The sequence below is a fragment of the Triticum aestivum genome, chromosome 4A, assembly GCF_018294505.1.
Source record: "Triticum aestivum cultivar Chinese Spring chromosome 4A, IWGSC CS RefSeq v2.1, whole genome shotgun sequence".
In the NCBI taxonomy this organism is placed as follows: domain Eukaryota; kingdom Viridiplantae; phylum Streptophyta; class Magnoliopsida; order Poales; family Poaceae; genus Triticum; species Triticum aestivum.
In genome coordinates, this window is record NC_057803.1 from 278313437 (window position 1) to 278324940 (window position 11504).

General features: G+C 45.2%; 1 pseudogene; it reads right to left on the reverse strand.

Annotated features, from left to right (window-relative positions):
* Nucleotides 1-1253: 1253 nt before the first annotated feature.
* Nucleotides 1254-11061, reverse strand: LOC123085958 (CRM-domain containing factor CFM3, chloroplastic/mitochondrial-like; annotated as a pseudogene).
* Nucleotides 11062-11504: the final 443 nt, after the last annotated feature.

Consider the following 11504-nt stretch of genomic DNA (forward strand, 5'->3'; position numbering starts at 1 on the left):
TGAAAACAGCGTCAGTCCGAGGTTAGTTTCATTCAAATCATGCATATTAGAGTCCAAAACAAGAGGAAAAGCGTGAGAAAAAGTAGATACGTTGGAGATGTATCAGTTAGCCATATTACCACTATGTCCCCGAGGCCTCTCCACACCTAAGTGGGGATACAATCAGGGCCTCAGACTCCTGGAATCGTCACACAAAACGCGTGCTGGTATCATCAAAGAAGTCGTCCAGTTCAATGGTAGAGCCCTCATTCTTCGCATTGAACAGCTTGTCGAAGTACTCCCGCCATCTATACTTAATTTCCTCGTCCTTCACTAGGAGCTAGTCTGCTCCGTCCTTGATGCATTTGATTTGGTCAACATCCCTCCTCTTCCCCTCTTGGATCTTGGCTATCTTATAGATGTCTTTTTCGCCTTCCTTCGTGTCTAACCGCTGTTAGAGGTCCTCGTATGCCTGACCCTTGCTTCACTCACAGCTCGCCTTGCAGCTTTATTTGCCATCTTACACTTTTCTATATTGTCTACACACCTATCTAGGTATAGGCGTCTGAAACAATCTTTCTTCTCCTTAAAGCCTTATGGACATCATCATTCCACCATCAGGTATCTTCTTCGCTTCTACTTCCCTTGGACATTCCAAACTCCTCTGAGGCCACCTTACGAATGCAAGTCATCATCATATATTGTCTGCATCCCCTCCTTCCTCCCAAGGGCCCTTCTTAATGACCCTCTCCTTGAATGCCTGAGCTTCCACCACTTCGTTCTACCGACTTTGGCATGCTTATCCCGGAAGTCAGCAACCACAAGTTTATGCCGAGGGACAACACTCTCTCCAAGCATCATCTTACAATCTAGACACGCACGCTTGTCTTTCGAGAGAATGAATCAATCTAGCTAGAATGTTGACCACCACTAAAAGTCACTCGATGATATTGCGAATTTTTGCTTTTCATTTGTGACGGTCAATGGAACCTTTATGCCCAAAACCTTAATTCAAGTAATCATTTATTTGGTAGCACTAAAAGTCACTAGATGATATTGGGTATTTTTGCTTTTCATTTGTGACGGGTCAATGGAATCTTTATGCCCAAACCTTAATTCAAGTCATCATTTATTCAGTACCGCTCAAGGAACTGAGGAACTGACATTCTAACTCTTCTTGAATCATTTTATTTTCTATTCCTTTTTATATTTCTTTAAAACAAGATGAACTAGACCCTCCCGCAAAAAAAACACACACAAAAAAAAAGATGAACTAGACCAAGTGAATACTCATTATTTACTCACTGTACAGGATTGTCTAGCTACATGGCTAGCTCGGTTGGGTGATCCCTGTATGGTGTGATGAGTTTCTAATGTTATCTACTCCCTCTGTCCCAGAATATAAAAACATTTTTGACACTATGCTAGTGTTAAAAAAAATCTTATATTTTGGGACGGGGGGAGTAGATCGCTACATCTTCCGTCTGATTCATCCCCTTCTTCTAGCCGGTCGGTCACCGTCAGGACAACCGGAATACAAGTTACGCTTCAAGTCTTCATCGTCAGTCATAGTCTGAATATTCCACACCATTAACTTCATCTTCTTCGTCACAGTCGCCATTATCTTCAGCGGAATCGTCGTCATTGCTATAACTAGACTCACTGTCCTCAATGGCGGTTTCATTTTCATCATCAGCGGTTGCCCTCGCAATTGGGTTGTCAAAGCTCCTGAGATAAGCCTCATCATCCTCGTCCTACATAGAAAAGGGTGGGCGGTTACAGGTTTAAAAGAAACCATTGGCGCATAGTTCGATGGATGAAATAAACTCACCTCTACATCTTCATCCTCGCTTGAATACGCAGAATCTAGTTTAGCATACAGCTCCTCTGTCTCCTCGGTCCTTCACATCTTCTACTTGGACCTGAAAATCGAGAACATTTGTCATCATGACATGCATCTGGAAAATGGTAATTTTGTCACAACTGAATCAGTTGGATACTCTACGTACCAGTTCGGATCTGAGCTGATTCACCCTTCTGTTTAACTTTCCAATGTGACGACTCAAGGCCTGCACCAAGAGAAAAGAATGATATTAGCCCTCCATTCCAGATTACTTGAAGTTCTAGTTATGTGCCAAGTCAAACTTCTTTAAGTTTGACCAAGCACACAGAAAATATGCTAATATCTACAACATCAAATATACATATATGTATACATATAGACTGTTGTTTTACATGTATAAATATACAGGTATTTATAAATATACTAAAATATATGGACTCGCATGCAATTTTTTCATATAGCTCGTTTTAGAAAATCTTAGATATAGTATATGAACATTCTTAAAATGATGTAGTATATATACTACCACATGATAGTATATGAGACGCAGGTGGTAGGATGAAAATATAAAGTAGATGTTCATATATTTTCTGTAGACTTGGTCAAACTTGAAGAAGTTGGAACTTAGGAGTTAGGAGAAAGCTAGAACTTCCAGTAATTTGGATCGGAGGGAATATATCATTTAGGGAAATGAATGAAAGTTTGCTTTACAGAGTTGCTCTAACAGAATCTCTAACAAAATGGGTTTCTTCCTTTTGAGTACCTACTCCCTCTGTAAAGAAATATAAGAGTGTTTAGATCACTAGATCTAAACGCTTTTATATTTCTTTAAAGAGGGAGTACTTTTGTAATGCAGGTTGAGTTTTTAGTAAATGTCCGCAACCATCCAAGAAACAAAACAGGACCTCCATTCTCTGTAGCTCAATGGATCGAGCTAAAGCCTTTCTCTTTGACAAAAGATTCCTTGGTCTCAGCATGGAAGGGCGTCTATAGTCCTTCCCACGAAACACAACAATGGCATAGCCTTTGGAGACCTTGTCCACAGAAACTAAAATGCCCCCACTCTCAACTTCAAGTGATAGTGCTGTCCTCTTGACATCTGCAAAAGACTTTGCTTTCACTAGTATTTTCACCAGTTCCCTGTATTTCCAGTGCAAGTGCATATTTTCGATTGTGCCATCAAAAACTCCTCTTCTACCTGAAAGTGGTGAAGGCAATACATAAAACAAAAGAATGTATATGAAGTTGAGACATAATTATAATGACAATCTAAGGAGACTAGATCTCATGGGAATAAAATAAATGAGCAACTAGAGCAAAAGACAATGCCCCTTCCAAAAAAAAAATCACAGGTAAATGAATGATACTGGAATAAATAAAAAACTCCAGTACTACAGGATCAAAGGAAATAAGTGGCAGTAAACTGGTAAATACTCCCTCCGTTCACAAATATAAGATGTTTTGGATATTTCAATATGGACTACATGCAGACTAAAATGAGTGAATATACACACTAAAACGTGTCTATATACATCTGATTCAGAAAAAAGTTAGAACATCTTATATTTGTAAAAGGGAGTAGATTTTACCAAGGAGCAGAAATGCCTTCATCCTTAGACCAAGTTTCCGAAACATGAACCTCTCTTCATCGGTTATTGTTTCAGGTGGTTTGGTATCTTCAGTTGGCTTCAATGCAGTCTCGACTTTTCCAAGCACTCGTTTAGCTTTTGCTATCCTTTTCTCTGCCTGCATATAAATAAAGTGAATTATTTAAGTTCAAATATCATAAATTGCATCTTCAGTGTAATTCATGTTACGCAACTAAGCAAGCATTTGAACCACATTAGCGTGGTTGGGTACATGTAAGATTGCAACTAAAAGGTTGTTCTCTGCACTCTGCAAAAAGAAATATTAAGTTCACTGCAATTTTTCAGGTTATGTTCTTATCGAATATTATTGAATTGTTGTGGTAAGATGGTTTGAATTATACTCATGTGCCCAGCTAAATTAAACAAGAGATTATGATAAGGCAAATAAGAATGTTTTTTTATATGGAAAATGGTTTGTTCACAAGAGAATCTAATAAAGCAATCTCACTATTCAAAGTCTTATCACTTACAAGCGCAAGCTTCCACTCTAACTTCCTTACAAGATCAGCATGCTTTGCAGCTTCTACAGTTCTTGTCATCTTGTCCACATGATTAACGTCCAGTTCATTTCCATATTTAGAGTTAGCTTCAAGGGTCTCTTCAAGAGTACCAGCTACAGTGGATTCTATAAATGCCTCAGTGCTAGAAGTAAATGACAGCTTTGCATTTAACCGTGCTTGCTCCTCATCTTGTAGGGACTTCATTGAACTTTCCCTCTCTAGGAGTGCCTCTTCGAGTTCCGTGGACAAGAAATCTTTCCCTCTGTAGAAGACTACAAAGTCATTGTTCCTTGAAAGCATTACCCCACCTGTTAATTTCTGTGAGTGGACCAGGAAAACATTAGTTAGTTACAAACAGGAGAAACGAAATGGTGAAAAGATTGATAAAGTTCAAGGCTCTCCCATATCAAACAGAGACTGCACAATTGTATTGGATAAAATATACCCTGCAGGTTCAAATATGCAGGGTATATGTGCTATAGTTGTACACAGGTAAAACGTAGGGGGGGGGGGGGGGCAAAAAACCAGGACTGATGTAGAGCAAGCCAGGCTTGAGCCACATCATGTAAAATATGCATGATGTGCCGATGTTGCTTCTATAGTTTTATGATGCATGAGTTCAGTTTTATGAACGCAGTCAATCAGACTATTCTATTCCTTTCCTCTAATTCCAGCTCACCTTACCAAGGTGATCATAATGGCCACCATGTAACACTATTGACCAAAACTATCTCTAGTCCATTCCTCCTGTCCAATAAGCATTGGATTAATACCCGGCGCCACCGCCGCAGGGCCTGCACCCCCTGCCCCCCCGCATCGCCGCCGCCGGAGGGGCCGCCGGCTAAGCCCGCACATGCCCCCGAGATGGTGGCGGCAGGGCGTTTCCTCTCTCCGCGGCGTTGCGGCGCAAGAGCTGCGGCCCCTGGTGGATCTGGGTGCACCCATCTCCGGGATGGCGGCTCCATGCGTGGTGGCGGGGGAGGTTCTCGGTGCGTGCTGTGGTGTTGCCATGGTGGGCACACGGCGTATCGGGCCTTCGCGTCCTGCTCGCGGCGGCGGTCTTCTCTGGACCAGCCAGATGTGCAAAGGTCTTGGCAGCTCCCGGCGGCGCGGCTGCTTCCGGCTGCGCGACGGCTCCCGGTGGCTTGGCGGCCTCCTAAACGGTGTCTTTTGTGGGTGGCGGCCACGGAAGCTTCGTCGGCGAGCTTCGGGCTCGGTCCCGGCTGCTCCTCCCCGGCGAGTGGGGTGGTGTGGCAACCCCTTCAGGCTTCTTGGAGTTTCGCCTCTGCGCGGTCATCTTGGTGAGCATGGCGGGCGGCAGTGAGGCGGATGCGCCGAGTGGTGGTCCCTGTGTGGAGACGGCGCGGTTGCTGTGCAAGGGTGTGCGGGCCAGCGGAGGTGTAGGCCGGCTTTAGTCGGCTGCATGAGGGTGTTCGTCAGGTCTACTCCGAGTGCAAGCTTTGCCTGACTTTGGCCGGCCGTCGGTGGCGGCGTCTACGGGCGTCGTTCCCCTTCTTGAAGGCACCGCCGTGGAGTTCTTCGACCCACTTCATCCTCGGATCTTGTCCTTCAGGCGAAAGCCTAGACCCATCTGTCGAGCAACGACGTCGTCTCAGCGGCGTTTCCCCCTTTGGGGCGTCGCTTTGAAGACCGGTGATCCTACCCCGTGCTTCCCTTGGGCTGGACGTGCACGGCATCACGGTTGGCAGGTGCCCAACCGGTGATGCGAGTGGTTGGCGTTGCGACTTGTGTGGCGACGACGAGGGTTGCCACTTGTCCTTCTGATGTCGACGGTTCGGTTCGGCAACAAGTGTGCCTATGCTTGTTTCTCACTATGACAGAGAAGTCAGAGCTGCGTGCGGCGGGGCCCGTGCAACAACGATGACTCCATGAGGGTGGTTTGAGCGGATGGTGCTCTCCGGAGGATGCGCTGGGTTAGGTCAGTGCGAGGCATGCAACTTTCTCCTGTGAAGCGCATAAGCAAAATCAGAGTTGCCGATCCTCAACGTCTTCGGTCGATTGTTTGGCTTTGGCTGGCGAGGTCGTCATGTGTCGTTCGTTCTAAGGGGTCTTGACGGGTCATCTGCGGCAAAGTCGGAGTCGCCTGCTTGGGGAGAGGTGATGATGATGTGAAAGTGCAACGAATCCCCGGGTGGTTTTGGTAATTCATAACAACATATAGCTCATTGAACTAGTATTCATTCAAGATAAATATTTCAGGATGTTCAATGATTGGCATGGCATGGACTAGAGATGTGGACCCCTCAAAATGATAAGGACAAAGATTGGCAAAAGCTCAAAACTATTCATTTCTATTTAAGTGATCCAAGATCACATTGAGTCCATAGGAAAGCCTATACTATTAAAAGGGGATGAGGTGTTGCTTAATGGTCTACTTGCTCAAGTGCTTAGTGATATTGCTCCAAAACCCTCAGCCACCTTCTCCATCCAAATATGTCCAAACCCTAATTCCAAACTCAGCCCCACCGATTCTTTCTACCCGGAGTCACCGAGTTCATTTGACATAGCCATTGCCAAAAACCCTAACGATTCGGTCACACCGATACGGATCTCGGTCCCATGGAGATGGCCTTGCCAGCGCTCTGTGATCTATTGCATTCGCTTCGGTCCCATCAAGTTTATGCAATCGGTCTCACCGAGTTGGCTTGACAGATTCTCTATTACTTATTGCTTCACTTCGTCTCACCGAGTTGATGCAATCGGCGCCACCGAGATGATGTTTGCCCTAAGCCCTAGCACATCGGTCCCACCGAGTTGTTACAGTCGGTCCCACCGAGATTCCTAACCTTCATAGTTTTGAACAGATCAGTGCCACCGAGTTTCCTAATCGGTGCCACCGAGATGAGTCAAAAGTGTGTAACGGTTGAATTTTGTGCGGAGGCTATATATACCCCTCCACCCCCTTCTCCACTTGTGAGAGAGCCATCAGAACGTACCTACACTTCCACCATCCATTTTCTAAGAGAGAACCACCTACTCATGTGTTGAGATCAAGAGATTCCATTCCAACCTTTTGAACCTTGATTTCTAGTCTTCCCCAAGTTGCTTTCCACTCAAATCCCTTTTCCACCATAGCCAAATCTGTGAGAGAGAGTTGAGTGTTGGGGAGACTATCATTTGAAGTACAAGAGCAAGGAGTTCATCATCTACACACCATCTATTACCTTTTGAAGAGTGGTGTCTCCTAGATTGGTTAGGTGTCACTTGAGAGCCTCCGATGTGGTGTGGAGTTGAACCAAGAAGTTTGTAAGGGCAAGGAGATCGCCTACTTCGTGAAGATCTACCCGAGTGAGGCAAGTCCTTCGTGGGCGATGGCCATGGTGGGATAGACAAGGTTGCTTCTCCGTGGACCCTTCGTGGGTGGAGCCCTCCGTGGACTCGTGCAACCGTTACCTTTCATGGGTTGAAATCTCCATCAACGTGGACGTACGATAGCACCACCTATCGGAACCACGCCAAAAATCTCCGTGTCTCCATTGCGTTTTCCTTCTCCAAATCCTTCACTTTACCTTCATATGCAATGTTTTACATTCCGCTGCTATACTCTTAGAATTACATGTGTAGGTTGATTGCTTGACTTGTGCTAATTGCTAAAATCTGCCCACAACTAAAATTGGGAAAATGATAGATTTTTATTTGGTCAAGTAGTCTAATCACCCCCCTCCCTCTAGACATACTTTCGATCCTACACGATGACAACACATGCAGCCTCGACGGTGTCCTCTTCTCGGCGGTGTGTGTGGTCTTGTTGGTGCCAGGTCGGCCGGGTGCCCTTTCTTGAGGGCGTGTTGTAACAGTTTTCGCCTGGGTTTCCGTAAATTAACCGGGCAACTCTATTCTACCTTTTCTAATGAATCGGGCCCTAAGGGACCGCGTTTCAAAAAAAATATCCAGATATCAATTGTAAGGTTCAATGAGCGTCTCTCAACGACATCTGCTATGAATACCAATCTAGAGCTGAAGAGCTACTTGGTACGTGACCAAATTTACAGTCTTAAGCAAATGCACAAAAACTGAAATAATACCATAGAACAGAAACTTTATCACACAAGATTGAAAAGGAAATGACAATCTTGGAGCAATAGCTTACATAACTTTAAGTAAAGAGTAGTATCATTTTTACGTGACAAACCTAAACAGTTACATGCATATTAGTGGTAAAGCTTTAAAATGTTGATTGTGTGCTTTCTAGGCTATCTATTTTGGACTGGAAATGGTAATACTTTGATCCCAGACTGGATTGTTCTTATTCATTAATGCCTTCTCCAAAATCTATGTATTCTCGAACATTTTATGGCATGGCAGCCTAGGTCAGCACATATATAGCAGGACATATTCAGATAGGAAAATTGATAAATGAATTACAAAGTTCAAGGTGCACAAAATGAGTATAATATCTGTGAAAAAAGGTCTAGCAGTGTTTCATTTGCACAAAAAATATGTACTTTGGTGTTTCCAGTACCAATGAATACATTTCTAACTAAGCTCAAAAGGCTTTCCATAAGTATGGAGTACAAAAACTGATGTATTTTTTTTAATGAAAGAGAGTCTATATTTACTTTGATATCTTCAGCCATCCTCTCACTGGTAATAAGTTGCACTCCTCTCTTCAAAGCAATTTTTGCAATGGAACTTCTCTCCCATAACTTCACCATAGCAGCTGCTAATCCTTGGAGTTGTCTGCTTCGCCCTAACATTCATCAGAAAGGGGAAACATCACCAAATGATAGTAGAACTTGAGGAAGAAAAATTAGAAGCTAACTAAAACAACAAAGGTACCGAGAGCAAAGTGAGGAGGCAGTCCCCGACCAAGACGCCGCAAATTTGTAGTGTCCTTTCGGCTGAGTGACCGCCGTACTCCATATGGCAGAACTCTGAAAGGGGGTTTGTAACCAGGTACAGTTGCGGGAAGCAAATCTGCATCTACTGGTAATGGATTGGATCCAGGCCAATCACTGTATCTAGGGCCAAGCTCATCCAACAACCTGTCAATTTCTTCTTCATATTTGATTTCTGGAACTGTTTCAATTGTTTCCTCTTTCTCAGTATTAGATACCAAGCCTCCATTGCTATCTTGCATGCTATTAACTTTCCCGTTAGGTAGCGAGGAAGGGGTAGGAGGCCCTTTTATTGAGGACTTCATACCAACATCCTGCCAAGTCCTATTTGTTCCCTTAGTGGTCTCAGGTACGTCATAGGCTACTCCCCTGTACAGAGAAACAGAAGTTCCTGACCTCCATATTACCAATCCCCCTGTTTTTCTCTAATTAGGATCAAACAAAAGAAAACAGTTATTGCATTGGCAAGAACTACAACCCTAAAAATGTATTCACCAGAACTAGTAGGCCATGTGTAGAGATAATAAGTGAAGTTTTAGGCAAACTGTGGCACGAAGAAAACTAATCAACATACTGAATAAACATATACTGCCTTCTCTACTTGCACTTGTTAACAGGTCCTAATTGACCATTCATTTGGTAAATCTTCTGGTAGTGAAATAACTGATTTTCTGTGCAATGAATTATTGGAGTTATATTATTGCACCAAAAGGAAAATATTTAATATCATGTCTTGATTTGGACATAAACCAAACTCGACTATGAACTAGATAGCTAGCTTTTAACTCAGTTTAGTTCTACAAGTGATATCACTCTAAGCTCAAGATTCAGGAAGTTTGGAAGCTTCTGCACGATTCTGGCAAAGAACAATTATTGTGCCCTAAAACTGCTGTGATCGTTAAGTTACTAATTATGCCTTTTCTGAATAACATTCTTAATCATTTTCAGTATTAAATAAGTTTTCCCTACCGATTTTTCTCAACCAGGCTAGTATTTAACAAAGTTCTGGGACAGAAGTAAAATAAGTGAATAACAGTATCAATAACAAACACATCACAGGAATCAATAATGATAATCACTCTAAATATCCCGATACTAATTTGTCTTAGAAATGGCCTTTAAAGGATAGCTAGCACAACTAAGTAGTACTCCTATTACTTAGGGACAACTGCCGAGTGAAACACATACAAGATTCCAAGTCACATTTTGCAGCTAAACCTACAGCTCAAGTTTCGAACCAACACAGTTCAAAATACACACAACATTGTTAAGAATTCTACCAACGATCCCATCCTAAAACTAATTCACCTTGCAGTGTTACAAGCAGCAACCCGCCTCAAGCATGAATGAACTACTAAATTGGTAAGAACAGTACCAGCAATCCAGCATTTCCACCAATACGAAACTAAACTAAACTACTGGAGTACCAAAGAAGCTTGATGCAGGCTAAGAGATTCCGTAAAAATCCAATACACACCTCTAGTATCTCGTGGAAGAGGCGCATGTTGAGCGCAGGTGTGCCGTTGACCTTGACCCTGACCACCTCATCCGTCCTCCACTTCTCCTTGATTTTTGCCACGATTTCCCGCGTCACCCCAGCGCCGCCCACCTGGGTTTTGGACTTGATCCTCATCGCCGCGTGCCGAAGGCGCCTAAGCTCGGGTTCAGGGAGCGTAAGCTCCGCCATCCACGCCGGCGACCTCGCGGCCCGCGCAGCCGCCTCGGGCGGTGGCATCGGCCGCTCCCACGGGAACCGCGCGTCCACGAGCGAGGACTCCGCGTCATTGTCGAATCCCCCGCGCGCGTTGGGAAGCACACCATCGTCCGCGCGGAACACGTCCTCCACGGAGCCCCGCCGCGGGTGCTGAGAGACGGTGGAGTGGGCGGTTTGGGCCTCGGGTGAATAGCCCGCGCGCTTGAGGCGGCGGAGAATGAGAGACATGGTGGAGCGTCCGGAATGGCGGCTAGTTCCTACGGCGTCCTCGTCGTCGGAGTCGGAGGTGGGGGAGGGCTCCGGGCGGAGGTCGAGAGCAGGGGCAGGCGGTCGGAGGCCGCGGCGGGGGCGGGACCAGGCGGAGAACCATGGGTACTGAGCGCAGAAGGAGGACGAAAGAGGGTTGGAGGAGAGGAGGAGGTAATGGAGGCGAGGCGGGTGGTGGAGGTGGAGAGCGGGGGAGAAGGCCATGGATGGAGGTGTGGTGGATGTGGGGAGTGTGGATTGTACAGGAAGGGTTTAGGCCAACTCCAACGCGCGGGTCCGGCGGCGTCCGTTTGGGGACAAACTGACGGAACACGCCGCCCAACGCGCGGGATCAAACTAAGTATTATTTGATAATAAATCTGGCCCTTGTTAAAACTAATGTCATGTCTGGCCCTTTGACCAAACTATTTGCAAATCTGGCCCCTGAGGTCGGCGCCAAGAAGGATAACACCGAACTTGTGCAGGACGGCGCCAAGACATTGCTGCAGTCAGATGCTCTGAGGGGTCGGCTCCAAGGAGCTCGGCGCCGACCTTGCTTCGGCGCATGATTCTACTGACGCCGACCTGCACAGGTTCGGCTCCGTCCTCTTTGACGTCGATCTCAGGGGTCAGATTTGCACATAGGTTAGCCAAGGGGCCAGATGTGGTATTAGTTTCAGCAAAGGGTCAGATTTGTTAAATAATACGCCCGTT